This window comes from Eschrichtius robustus, chromosome 5 (genome assembly GCF_028021215.1).
Source record: "Eschrichtius robustus isolate mEscRob2 chromosome 5, mEscRob2.pri, whole genome shotgun sequence".
Lineage (NCBI taxonomy): Eukaryota > Metazoa > Chordata > Mammalia > Artiodactyla > Eschrichtiidae > Eschrichtius > Eschrichtius robustus.
Window position 1 is genome coordinate 9,062,587 of NC_090828.1, and position 14,221 is coordinate 9,076,807.

At 42.6% G+C, this 14,221-nt stretch overlaps 1 protein-coding gene across 2 annotated transcripts in view; it reads right to left on the minus strand.

Annotated features, from left to right (window-relative positions):
- Window positions 1–10,901, minus strand: part of CAB39 (calcium binding protein 39) — an 87,464-nt gene extending 76,563 nt beyond the window's left edge. Inside the window, exon 1 of one of the 2 annotated variants that reach the window (XM_068544253.1) lies at window positions 10,776–10,901. The gene's annotated coding sequence lies outside the window, so the exon portion shown is untranslated. Of the gene's footprint in view, window positions 1–10,136; window positions 10,494–10,775 lie in introns of those variants that run through there. The other variant, XM_068544254.1, reaches the window with a different exon arrangement.
- Between the last annotated feature and the right edge of the window lie 3,320 nt (window positions 10,902–14,221).

Here is a 14,221-nt window from a genome sequence, read left to right on the forward strand (position 1 = left end):
CAGGAAGAACTGTTGAATTAGCATTGTTATCTTGGCACATACTGGTATGATACCGCATGTTCAATGTATGCTGATACCAGACCCCAAGGGTTCAAAAACTAGGCTCTGTGACTTACTGGCAATTTATCCCTGGACAGATAATTTAACTTCTTGGCCTAAATTTCTTCACGCATAAAATTAGGGTAATAATAACAACCTCTTTCTTAGGGCTGTTTTGAGGACTGTTAACTGAGATAATATATTAGAACAATGCCTGGCACACAGTAAATACCAAGCATTATTTGTCTTCTTTAATTAAGAGAATTTCCTATTTAATTAAATTTGCTGGTGTTTTACTGAGAATTTTCATGGCTATTTCCACAAGTGAAATCGAAACATAGTTTTCTTCTTTTGTAATGTCTTGGCAGGTTGTCTCTCTTATACTTTATTATGTTTTTAAGAGTTCATGCTGGTTTTTAAACATGAATTTTATACCTCCTGGTATTTTTGTAGAATCTAGAATAAATGAGATAGTTTATTGATAAGTTTTTCAAGATTTTTAAAAGAACTTATCCTGTCTATATTATAGAGGTCTGAAGCTTCCCTCCTTTTTTTGGGTGGGAGGCCACGGCCTTTAATATACATGTAATATATTCCATGATTAACAATCTATTCAAGTGCGGCAGCTCTTAAGACAATTCCTAAAAGCAACCAGTTCCACTTCTATCATTAGCTCTTTCAAAGTTGCACGTGACATACAAACTTAGAGCCACTGTCTTTCTCTCTGGTCACTTCCTTCCGGATGCACTGCTATGCCTTGTTCCTCTTCCCTATTCCTTATTCCTTCCTCTTCTTAACAACAACAAAAGCATCTGCAAAAGATAGCTGTGCCCTTTCCAAACACCTATGATATCCTAGGCTAAGGACACTCATCCCTCACTACATTTCTATGATATCCTAGGCTAAGGACACTCATCCCTCACTACATTTAATTTTAAAAGTGGGGGAGCTTTCATAAGGTAAAAGAGAAAAAAGCTAACCACACCCCCCCCCCCCCCGCATAAGGTTTTAGCTTTTGTGAGGACGGAGTGCACTCCCCTATTGTCCAGCCCTCTTCCATCAACTTACTTGCAGTCACTCACTAGGCAGTCTTCAGGAACAACAGCAAGACTAGCTCTTGAGTAAACAAATGGGTTATGACCAACCTGAAAGAACAGGGGTGAATGATTTTAACAATATAAAACTAGGAAGTATTTAGTTTGCTGTGTGCACATACAGGAAGATGGTACTAGTTCTAGTTCCTTCTCGCCTACTTGAGAAGGCAAGGCACAGGGATGCAGGCCACTGTATCTGCGACTGATTTGCCAGATGCAGCCTAGGAAAAGTGTATTATTATAAAGCTATATTCTAATACAATGAACATAAGTAAAATGATCTCATAAAGACATCAAAATGACTTCTAAGTCCTAAAAAATATTCCAACTTAAATTATATGATTTAACATTTTTCAGACAATCTCAAATATGAATGAAACTATGAATCCTTACAGATCCGTATCTTGGCTACATCCTTATCCAACACAATTAACAGAATCCTATTAGGAAAAGAAATAGTTAATAAATGGACAGTAGCTTCTAGAAGTCGACACTTTGCTAAGGACTCACCCCTTTCTGGAATCTGTCCAGCAATCATCAAGTTCAGTGTCTATGATTTGTGGATTCCACCTTTTCCTCTTTTGGAAGAACAGTACATTAGCTTCTCTCCTCTTCCTGCACAGCTCTCTCTATTCACAGCTCCTCAAAGACCACTGACAGCTACTTAGTAATGTGAAAGTTCTCTCAGTGTCCTAGGATATCACACAACCTGACCAAAAAAACTTGATCTCATCTGTTTCTGTAACAGAAATTTCCTAAGTTCCAGAATGATTCTACATTTCAATACCTTGTGGTGAAGGCAACAGAGTATGGTGGGATACAAGTGCAACCTCTGGGACCAGGGTTTCATCAAATTTAGGGCCCCTTTCTAGGTGTATGATTTCAGACCAATTACTTAGTTTCTTTTTCTCTGTTTACTCAACTGAAAATATGGGAATGAAAATAGGATTATTAAAGCAGTAAATGAGGTAAATATATATAGCCGTCTTAAACTTTATACCAGCAGGTAACATGTATGTGCCATGTTAGTAATTATTTATTCTTTTTACCTCATTCCTCTTACTTACACAAGTACAGAATCTTTATGCTTCTTTAATACTGACTCAGTGATGCTGATTAGAACCTCTCATTTCAGAAACTTCAGGTCATACTGAGGACAAACGGGCAATAAAAGAAACAACAGGAGAAAATTTAATTAGGGATAGACAATGTAAATGCCTCAATAGGTGACAAAAATGACTGAAGCAGCCAGCTAAGTTCAGGACAATGGAGAACAGTCTACAAACTGGATTTGGCCCCTACCATTGTTAATACCCTCTAAATGTTCCTTTTCTTAGGTCAGGACACAAAAATTAAACCCTCAATAGCATTATAAAATACTGAGGATGGGGGAATTTAAAAAATGCAGAAATGGAGATAAAACAGGAGAGAACAACTTTTACCTTGTTCTTCTTTTAGTGAACTACAACTATAAGAATACTAAATTAACCACTGATGTAGGTACGTACTTATTTGTACTTAATTACATGCTATAAAGAAAAACTATTCTAAACTTAAGATACTGTTAAAAATAGTTTAAAAAAATACAATAATATGGCATGAAGCAATTATGAGTCCATTTACAATTAGGAGGCAAATCAACTTTAAGTGGGTCCTTACGGCTATTTTAAAGCTTACCATTCCAAAGGGCTGATATCAGAACAAATGATATATCCAGCTACAGATCAAAAAGAGTTCAGGTTCACCTGAAGGCCACTTTAACACTTTCAAAGTCCTAAAATATTTTTGAAAGTGTGTACGGTGCAGAAGGAGTTTTAGAACTTCAGTTATCATAAAAGCTAAAAGGTATTGGGCACTTAAAGCATATCAGACACATTTTGCAAAGCACTTCTTACTGAATCCTCGAATCCTCAAGACTACTTCATCCGTAGATTCTACTCTTGCTATTTTACAGATGAGAAAGCTGAGGCAGAATGGACACTGAACACCCCGCCCAAGAAACCACAATCAGAATCTAAATCCAGGAATTCTAAAGCGAGAGCCCTTCCTCTTCTAGGCTGAGCTTTAGTTTTCTCACTCACAAAACAGTCTTGACAGTATCTTAACTCTAAATCTTAAGAGTTTATAAATTCATGTAACCTCACAGTGTTTCTCAAATTGCATGGTGAATTATTTTAGTAACTAATAACATACATCTAAAAATAGAACAAAATAAAAAGTATCAGAACGGGCATGCACTGTACATAGGAAGGCCTAAGTATTGTTTCATGAAACTTCTTTTTCAGTTTTGACAGTGTGTTTATATATGTGCCGGGTCACTGATTAAAAATGGAATTTCTCACTGTGGGCTGAAGTTTAAAAAAAAAAGGGGGTGGGCTTGAAAAGCCACTCATATAAAGTGTTCATTCTTTTACTTAACAAAACTGAAAATAAATTATTCCAACCTTAATTGAATTCCAACTTGCTGTAAGTAATCATTCCAATTAAAAAGTAAATGCTTTGAATTCCATACTAATAAGTATGGAAATAGGAGGTTCTCCCAAATTATGTTCCAACAGAACCCTCCTTCAAGGTGTTTGTGGGTATTTCCTGGGGAAAGGAGGTGTTCTTGTTACCAAATAAACTCGAAAATTGGGAAATACTGCACATTACATTTCCCTCCTGGACAGTCAAAATGCACATCATTAAAAACTCTGAAAAGCTCTGCAGAAAAACAATAACACGACCATCATCAAAAAATAAAAACTGATTAACTGTTTTTAATCCAGTGCTTTCTAAACTTAAAATTTCTCTGTAACCTCTCCTACCAACTACTAATCTCTCATAAAACCATATTGTAAACAGACAGCCAAACAATCTGCAAGGATCATTTTAATGACCTGAGTTTCTGTCTCCCTGCTGGAGAATCCAGAAAAAGTAAACTGGCTGATAACATGCCATCAAAGAGGGGAAGAGTTGTTTACCTGGACTAGGAAACCTCTGAGACTGACATATAGAACAGGACCCAGCATAATGGGCAATAAAGACTGCCTGTGGAACAAATTAATTCAGAATAGATTTTTGAGGAGTTACAAATGCTCCGGGGTGGTGAATATCACTCTCATCTCTTATCAGTGACAGAACCCTGGGCTAGAAACCATCCTATGATCTAAGCCAGCCTACCACCCTTTCACAGGTGGAGGATTAGTACCAATTATAACCAAAGAATACTATCTTGAGCATGTTCTTCACATCTTCAAATCTGTTTCTACATTTTTGGTCTTTTCTTTTCCACTCACATTGCCTTTAGTTAATATTTTTCCTTTCTGCAAAACAAACAGCTCATAACACTTCACAACATATAGTATTGATACTTAAAAGTTGACAGTGAAACTAGATGTGAGGCTTGAGGATTTGTTAATCGTTAACTTACTAAGCTTGTACTTCACAACCACGTAACATTAGTTTGTAACCATTTATTCATAAGTACAAAAGAAGAAAATTTGAAAAATAAATACATTTTGATGTAACATTACCTGAAGCAGAAAACTGCTGCATTGTGAAATAACACGAGGCACCTGACCAACCAGAAGAAAAAATGTAAAAGCATGGTTACGTGCCACAGAGCTCACGTAAAGAAACTGACTTCGAGACCACAGGCAAAAGGAGAGGTGTCCAGTAGAGGGGGAAAAAGCCTACAGAAAGCTTACACACAGGATCACTGAAAATAAGAGCAAAAGAGACGGAAAGGGCTTTTCGGTCTGGTCCCCTTAGTATAATAATGGGACGACTGAAGCCTAGAGAGGTGGAAAGACCTGCCCAGAGTGACATGATTAGTGAACGAGTCAGGACCCAGCCCAGATCTTCCAATTCCCAGGCTTCTGCATTGCCCACTATAACACAAGGCCTCCCACCTTCTCTAAAAGACCAACATGAAAAATAAACACTACTTACTGGCCTAATAACCACTAATCAAATTATGACTCTATACAACTAGAGCATTTAGAAGAAAACATCTCATTTTGCGTTACAACATGTGGTTGCTGCCTAGAAACCTATTAATACCCTCTTATGTATATTTACAAACCTTCATTCTAAAGTACTAAATCAAAAAAAGTCAGCAAGAAACCCAAACCCTATGGACTGAAATAAAACTATGTCATATGAGAGTCATACTGTTTCCGGGAGCACACATTTTGAAGTGAGGCAGATCTGGGTTCAAATCCTAGCTCAACTGTGCAATGTCTGTGTGACCTTGGACATGCCCTCACCTTGGCTTCCATCTGTAATGATGCTGGGGGATAATACCACTTGATTCGTCATCTACTTCAACTTTATATTCATACAACTACCCCCTCTCCAAAAAAAACTTGCCAGCTACATCATGATTATAAACATCAGTATATCAAACACCTTCAAAAAAACGATTAAGTGCCATAAAGCATTTAACACATGAATACAATCTTTGTAAATGCTAGTGAAAAAATTCAAAGAAGACATTACTGCATAAAGTATAAAACTAACTTTCTTTCAAGCAAACTGGATAAAGAACAAAGAACCAGACTCTGCATCCGTCCTACAACTAATAAGCAGCACAACCCTAAGCAAGTGACTCCACCTCACAGAAAACTCCACCAGTTACAGCTCAAAGTCAGCCACACCCCACTCCAGTTATGCTCAGGAAGAACCATTCCGACCACAGGGTTCCTAAGGCTCTCTTCTACTTGGAACAGTGTAGCATCAGCACCATCCCAAAACTCAGTATGAATCGGCCCCGTTCTAAGCACTCTAGACACAGTAACTCGTTTAATCCCCCTACAGTCTTCTCAGATGGTATCATTCCTATCCAAGGAATCTACGCTAGAGAGAAGTGAAGGAATTTGTCTAAAGTTACAGAGCCCACAGGAGGGCTGAGGGTTCAACAATCCAGGAGTCTGGTTGCATCTGTGCTTTTAACCACAGGTAATACTGGCTCTCAGAATCCTATAAATCCCAGAGTGGGCCTTAAACTATAGACATGTAAACAGAAAACTGTTAATGCTCTTTCTTCCTTGTGTCCAAATACAGCTGATACATAATCTACTGTGGAGGGAGAGAACAGTGACTAACATGTTAACGGTACCCTGTAAAAGAACAAACTACAGTTCATTTGACAAAGTTATAAAGTAGCAACTTAATTAAGATCAAGCTACAAAATGTGTATTTTGTTTCGCAAACGTGTTATTAAAATAATCAAAGTGTTGTGATGTTTTAACATTATCATACTTCCTTGGTTATAAAACTTTATCTGCTGGGTAATGCTCCTAAGGAATAATTATCATATAAAACCAGAATGTCACTAAATACTGGTTAACTAGATTTTCTGCCTCTGTAACCATGCACAGGAAAATATATATATATACATATAAAGAAGCACATACAAACCTACAACTTAAACACTGTATTCTGAGTATGGAAATCTCAAATTACACACAATGTATTAAGGGTTATGCAAATAGGTATGTGCCAGACACTGCCAACATAAATGGCCAGGGCAGGCTTGACCTCCCTCCTTTGGAGCTACTTCACACCTGACTGACTTCTTGCAATTCTCTGCATGCCACTCTTCCTTCCTCTGCCAACTTAACATCACAGTTGCTAAAAAACCACAATCTGCCATCCCCTCACCCCTTCTATCTCAAGAGAAAAGTTAAAAGCACAGTGGCGCCAGGGAAGCTCAGTGGGGTAGAAAACAAATCACACTGGAGGACAACACACACACGTACATATGCACACACATGCGTGCGCACACCCCCCCAAAAAATGCTGACTGCAATAAGCTGTTAACCTTAATTTCATCACCACAGTCTATCATCTGCCACCTAGTCTTGCAATAACTCTTTTCAGAATCCTTGGAAGGCCTAAGAAACAGAAGCAGAACAAACATTTAGCGTTTACTCCCAGACAAGTCTACTCTATAAATGCTGGTGGTACAAATATTTGCCTCACTGTGCTCTGCCCTCATACTCTGGACTGACAGGGTAGTGATTAGGGTCCAGCTGGATAGCCATTTGAGTGGTGAGACACACAAAGGAAGAAGTCCCATAGATCAATTCCTTCTTTAATTAAGGATGGCTGCAATACTAGTCTTCTCTCCAATAAAAAACAAATTATAGACTGATGACTAAATTGTTATGCAATTTTTAGGCTACTTGGCTTGATCTGCATTCACACAAATACAAAATCTTTATATCTCAATAATTAAATAACAAAACAAATCATAAGCAACCTAACACAGAGGTTCTAAGATTTGATCTTCTTTTCCACAATTTCATCACACAACAAAGTTTTACCAACATTTTGCCATTATACACACTAATCCACCTATCAGACTCCTGCTTCTATTAACACCAGACAACACCCATAAAATCAAATTTCTAAATAAAAGAAGCCATGGAAGAGGGAAATTGATGTTTAAAATAGAGACATCACCAGAAAGGTAACCAGAAGACACTACCTGAAATGATGAAATCCTGCTGTATACTGGATTTTGTTTTTGCCTGCTGAGGTGAGGTGGGAGGAGGTAGGGGGTGGAATTTGGGTTTGTGTCTGTATTTTATGGCAGATGGCATAACTGTGAATGATCAATGAACAACTCCTCTTGGAAAAAGACGCTTGGTAAAATATGGCAGTAATTACAGAAATCTATAACCTACAAAAGTTGATCAAAAGAAAAATACTTTAGTAAATATTCAGAAGTAATAAAGGATGCCTTGTGGTATACACATTTGCAATATACAAATAAAGATTCAAATAAAACCATATTAGGACTTCCCTGGCGGTCCAGCGGTTAAGACTCTGTGCTTCTACTGTAGGGGGCGTGGGTTCGTTCGATCCCTGGTCAGGGAACTGAGATCCTGCGTGCTCAGGGCGCAGCCAATAATATTAAAATAAATAAATAAAAATAAGACCAGATTATAAAACCAAGCCCCATACTTAAACTGGGCTTTCTCAGCTCTTCTTTTACAGTAACTTTATGAAAATGTATACAGTCTAACTCAGCATCACACTTTAAATGCCATTAGAAAGAGAAACAGAGACCTCATTAATAGTTTAGATTGTAAAGCACAAGGGAAAAAACTGGTTTAAACAAGAACCTGCTAACGAACTAAAGTGACCTGCCTTGAAAAAAAAAAAAGTCCCTTTTGTTACAGCAGCAAATTATTTCACAACAAATTCTATATTTTACTAAAGAAATACCGACAGAAAAATGAAACACATCTAGCCTGAATCTTTGTGATGTTATGATCAAAAAGCAGTTAACCTATATGGATGGCCTTAGTATAAAGACTATTTTTTAGGGGCAGTGGGGAGATGGGATGGAGTGGGAAGGGGAGGTGCATCACAGTGTATAGGAGATATTATACCAGCTATGAAAGTAATCTTTTTATAGTACCTTTAAAAAAAAAAAGTACATCCACTCATATAGCAGAAATGTGTGCTCTCTTCCATACCTGATGACAACACACATCCCAAGTAATAAAAACCTTTCTTTATTCAACAAGCAATAGGATCCAAATCTTACAGAGAAGTTAAAAAATAGTCTTCAAACAAGAAGCCTTTAGAAAAAATTCCGTCCACAGCAACAGTTATTAAGCATGACTACTGCATTCTATCTGAGGTAAATAAGGCAATCTTGTCAGAAAAAATACACTTAAGAAGAAAGACTTCCCTTACACTTCAGTAAAAATATTTTTATATGAAGATATTCAATGACAAAAATGAAAAGCCTGATAAAAGCTATATATATAGCTTATTTCATTATGTAAAGAAAAAAATAATCATAAAAAGACTGAAAAGGAAATATGCGAAAATGTTAACAGTAACATAAGTGGTAAGATTACAGAAGATAATTTAAAAAAATTTTACAGTACTTCCTGCATTTTACAAGTCTTTTTTTTAACTGAAAAAAAGTTGGCATTCACTTGTCATATAAACAAACAACAAATAAGTCCTTACAAAACCAACACAGGTTCTAAGCTGCTTCCATAGACCATATTTCTAGACTTCGAATAAAGGTGCTAATTATTTGCTAGTAATCTGGAAAAAAGGAACAAAATAAAGCCACAGACTTTCATTTCTGGCTCTCCTATAAATATTTTCATAACTAAAAACTAATAAAGAATTTTTTACCTTTCTAAGAACAGGTTCTATGTCCAACTTTCTATTAGTGACAATCTGATTTTTTAAAGCATCAGTTTAGAATGCCTTACACAAAAACCATCTCAAAGAACTAAGTTATGTTCAGTTCAGTAGTTCCAAAATGTAGGCACCTAATACACAGTGCGAGAAGTTTTGATGCATTTTAGTGAACTGCACCAACAGAAACACCTCATTTTATACACACCTTTCCATTACTTCTTAAGAGGCTGATATCTAAGGAAGCTTTTTGCAAAAGGTACTTTGCTTAGCCTGGACGTGGATTTATTTGAATATCCGGGAAGCTGTCAAAATCGATCTCAAACTGCATTATACTCAAGGCACAGAATGTCACCTCTTTACTGGGCCTCCTTCTCTCCTTTCTTTCACAAGAGCACCCTTAATATCCCCTAGCTTACATTTCCGGGCCCATGAGTCACTGAGAAATGAGCTCTAAGTTTTCTTTAAATTGCCACTCAAACGGCTCCTCTACAGCATTCAATGATCTGTACCCCCAGCAACTCTTTGGCCTACCCCCAGTCCCCACCGTGGCCCTACGCAACAAACTGCACTATCTACTATTTCTAGACTATACCTTTTTCCCTTTGTCCTCTAGCTTTGCTGCTCCTCCACATACCGTTCTCTTCTGCAACCCTCCTCTCTCCCAAATCCCGTCGGGCCTTCAAGACCCGCTTTGTACCGCCTCGCCCAAGAAGCCTTCCAGATTTCTGCTAGGCGGAAGTGATCGATCAGTCCGGTCTTCTCTGGGTACCTTTCTAGCATTCTGTAGTTCTTTCACAGGACTTATCATCTCCTTCCCGGTATCGTGGTTATTTGTGTACTCGCCTTATCTCCTGCACCAGAGCGTAAGCTCCTCGGGGGAGGGGACCGCGGGCCCGGGTTCCCCTTTGAATCCCTCCGGCGCGGACCGACCAGGGCGCCTGCACGCACTCAGCGCGCAGGTTGGTTCAACCGAACTCGGGAACGCTCCGGCCGCACAACTCCTAACCAGAAATCGGTTAGGCATTTTCCCGAAATGAAGATCGCAGAGATGCTATCCGCCTCCCGATAACAGGAAGTTTACCAGGGACCAGGAGCGAGGTGGCCGGAGCCCTTGTGCAGTGGGAGTGACAGCTGGCCGGGCCCGCACTCCCCTGTCCTCCCGGCTCCGGCCGCAGACGCCCCCACGCCGCCAGCCCCGCCACAGAACCGCGGAAAGCTGGCTGGAGAGCACGGGGCCTCCGGAGACCCGGCCGCAGGCCCCTGGGCGCCGCGCCGGCGAGGACGAGGGGGGAAGGCTCCGCGAGGGGCCCGGGCCGGGCGGAGAGGGCAGGCCGGGCCGCTCCCGCCGACTCCCGTGCCGGGGCCGCTGCCGCCACCCGAGAAAATGGAGGCAGCCCCGGGGCCGCTGACGGGCCGGGGCAGGGAGGCGGAAGCCGGGCTGGCGTCCGCGCCTCGAGAAGGGTCGGGCCGGGGGTCACTCACGGGGCTGGGCCGGGCGGCTCCCTCTCCGCCTCCGCGTCGTCGCCGTCCCCGTCCTCGGCCGCCGCCGCCTCGGGCTGCTCGCTCGGTCCCCGCGGCGCGGCTCGGGCGCTCGGCCCCTCCGTTGTCTTCCGCCCGCTCCTGCTCCCGGCGACAGGATCCCGCGGCGGCGGCGGCGGCGGCGGCTGCGCGAGCGGACGGCGGCCCAGGGGCTCCCGCGGCAGCCGCCGCACTGCTGCTCTCGCTCGCTCGCTCCGGCTGCGGCTCTGCTGCGGGGCCGCGCGCCGCCTTCGCCCGGCTCCCGGAGGCTCAGACTCTCCCAGGCCTCGCCGCTCCCCGCTCCCGGCCCGAGCCCGGCTTTGACGTGCGTCTGCGCAGCCGCCGAGGGCGCGACGTCGGGCGGTGCCGCAACGCCCCCTTCGGCCTCGGGCGCCCCCGGGCGGCCAGGCGGACTCGCGGCGTAGGAGTCCGCGCCGAGCCGCAGCGGGAGGGGGCGCAGAGAAAAGCGGAAGCAGAGGAGGAGAGTTCCTCCTCTCCTTTCACCGGCAGCTTAGATGTTGGTGCTCAGCCCGGTCTCGTCAGTCTAAGCACTCTTCCTGGAGGACTCCTACGTCCACTGTCTACGACCACTTCCTGAACTCTTAACAAAGCTCTATTTCTGCTAAAGGCCGAGGGCTGACTTGTGCAGACTCATTCCTTCCCACTTTCGAGGGACAGATAACTCTCATTTTAGCATCCTCTGAGAGAGAGTGTAGAAAGTGATCGAATGACCCATATTAATAGGATTCAACAGCCTGGATTTTAATCTCAACTCCACCATTTAGTCTCTATGGGCTATTTCCTGTCCCTATTCCTACGTTCCTTCACATACAGTCACACAAAAGTATAATAGCACAGTTACCATAGCCTTATGCGGTTGAACGAGATAATGCATTGCAAAGCTCTGACAACAGACTCTGGTACGTAAAAATGCCATACATGTATATTTTCATTTCTTTCTGTTGCTTTGCTTTTAATTTGTAACTGAACAGCTATTTTTGAGTATCTACTGTGTGCCAGGCACTGTTCTAGGTGGTGGGGCAGTGAATGAAACATTACCTGCTCCTGAGGCAAACAATAAACAAATAAACCAACATATATATGACATCAGATGGTTTTTAGTGCTATGGAGAAAAAGCACACAGGCTAAGGAGGCGAGGGAGTGCAGGGTATTGTTATTTATAGCGCTCCCGCAGGGGGCATCTACTTGAAGAAAGAGCCTGCTGTGAGCTATGAGTATGGAAAAGCAGAAGGAACAGCAAGGACCAAGGCCCTGAGGTGGGAATGCCTTGGAGCCCAGCAAGGCAAGAGCCCTGAGGCGAGAGAGGAGAGATAAGAAGAGAGGGAGGCCATATAGACCAAAGTGAGGACTGGCTTTTACTCTGAAAGAGAGCGGGAGCTATTTGGAGGGTTTTGAGCAGAGAAAGGATGTGGTCTGACATTTCAAAAGAATTACTCTGGTTGTGGTGTGAAGCCCAGCCTGAAGGGCCTGAGAGTTTCATCCAGGAGACCAGTTGGAAGGCTTTGGAAATAGTCCAGTGACAAGAAGACAGACGAGGCCTAGTGGAAGACTAAAGAAGTGGTCGTGTTCTAGACACATTTAAAAGGGGGAGCTGACATGATTTTGCTGAATTTTTTTTTTTTAAAGATAGATTTTATTCATTTAAAAAAATTTTTTGTTTATTTATTTTTGGCTGCGTTGGGTCTTCATTGCTGCACACGGGCTTTCTCTAGTTGCGGCGAGCAGGGGCTACTCTTCCTTGCGGTGTGTGGGCTTCTCATTGCGGTGGCTTCTCTTGTTGCGGAGCATGAGCTCTAGGCACGCGGGCTTCAGTAGTTGCGGCATGCAGGTTTCAGTAGTTGTGGCTCGCAGGCTCTAGAGCACAGGCTCAGTAGTTGTGACACACGGGCTTAGTTGCTCCATGGCATGTGGGATCTTCCCAGACCAGGGCTCGAACCCATGTCCCCTCCATTGGCAGGCGGATTCTTTTTTTTTTTTTTTTTTTTTTGATTTTTTAAATAAATAAATTTATTTTATTTATTTATTTTTGGCTGTGTTGGGTCTTTGTTGCTGCGTGCAGGCTTTCTCTAGCTGTGGAGAACGGGGGCTACTCTTTGTAGTGGTGCATGGGCTTCTTATTGTGGTGGCTTTTGCTGCGGAGCACAGGATCTAGGCACGTGGGCTTCAGTAGTTGTGGCACGTGGGCTCAGTAGTTGTGGCACACGGGCTTAGTTGCTCCACAGCATGTGGGATCTTCCCAGACCAGGGCTCGAACCCGTGTCCCCTGCATTGGCAGGCAGATTCCTAACCACTGCGCCACCAGGGAAGCCTGATTTTGCTGATTTCTAAGTTGTTTTTTTGTGGGGTTTTTTGTCTTTTGTTTTCTCAAGCAACTGGAAGATACAATTTGGGGAAATGGGGAAGACTTAAACAGAAACAGATATGAAGGGAGGAACTTGGAAATACATTTGGGGGCATATTAAGTTGAGCTGCCTGTGAGACACCCAAGGAGGGAGCTTGATGTAGAAGTCTGGGGTTTGGGGGAGACGTCTGGGCTGGAGATAGAATTGGGGGAGTCCTCAGAGTAAGTAAAATCTCAATACAGTACTCAGTGAGATCCTTTAGGGAGAGAGGGTTAATAAAAGACAAGGCCAAGGGTGAGCCGAGGCCCCAACATTGAGAGGTCAGGGAGATGACAAGGAACCAGCAAAGGATGCTGAGAGCAGCCAGCGTGGCAGGAGGAGACCCAGGAGAGGTTCACATGCTGGACGATCAGGGATGGAGGATGGATCCAGGCTCTGAATGTGGCTAACAGTTCAAGTAAGATTAGTAGTGGTGATTGGTCGTTGGTGTCAGTGCCACAGTGGTAACTAGCGGCCTTGGGAAGAGCTGTTTCAGCAGAAGTGGGTGGCAAAGCCTGACAGGAGTGCTCTCTAGAAAGAATAAGACCTAGAAAGACCTCTGTAGAGAGAACTGGGCTCTAGAATGAGAGACCATGGGTGCAGACAATTTTTTCATGACGCTTTGTTCTAAAGGAGAGCAGAAAGATGGGGCAGTAGCCAGAAGGGAAAGTGAAGTCAAAACAGATTTTTTGTTTTATTTCATTTTGTTTTGTTTTGAGGATGGGAGCTGTTAGAGCCAGCTTACGTGTTGACAGGAATGATTCAGTCGTGAGGGAAAATTTGATGATGGCTGGGGAGGGGCGGCATTTTCTGGAGAGTTATCCTTGAGTGAGCAAGAAGAGAAGGTTGCAGCGCACAGTGGCGGGTCTGGCCTTGGAGACCAGCAAGGCAAGCGTTCCCTCACAGTAACGGAGGACAGGCAGCCCTGGGGAAGAGGTGCCAGAACGTGTGGATGTTCCCTTTGAGGGCGTCTCTTTTCTCAGGGAAATAGAAGCAAGGTCATCAGC